Genomic DNA, 525 nt, shown 5'->3' on the forward strand with positions numbered 1-525 from the left:
GTGTCTCTCTGTAAGTATGGTTTGGTAGCCATTTATTTCATAATATTTTCTGCAAAAACAAAAAACATTTGAAAGCACTACAAGTGCACATTTAATACAATTAAGAACACATCTTTTTATAAGGATATGTTAGCTTTATGTAACTTAAAATGAAAGAAAAAATGTGAAAATAAGGCAAAATAAATGTATAAAAAATAAAGTCAGACTGTTGTACTAGGAGTATGGGGATTGAGTTTCTTTAGGAATTTTGATTGTAACTATGGGAAAGCTATGTGTCAAATTTAAAATGACTGAACAGCCTGAAGGTTTGTGCTGAGTTTGGTGGATATAGTTTGACCTCAAACCCAAGTTTGTTCAGTGACAGTATGTTGGCTTTAATGAGGTGGATTCCTCAAGGAATGTATTCTGAGAAGAACTTCTTATTCTCTGGCAAAACACATTTTCCAACATCTCCCACTATCTCTCCCTCTCTCTCTCTCTCTCTATACACACACAAAGGTTTTCTCCGAAGTCTTTCCCCTCCCT

The sequence above is a fragment of the Cyprinus carpio genome, chromosome B13, assembly GCF_018340385.1.
Source record: "Cyprinus carpio isolate SPL01 chromosome B13, ASM1834038v1, whole genome shotgun sequence".
NCBI lineage: Eukaryota > Metazoa > Chordata > Actinopteri > Cypriniformes > Cyprinidae > Cyprinus > Cyprinus carpio.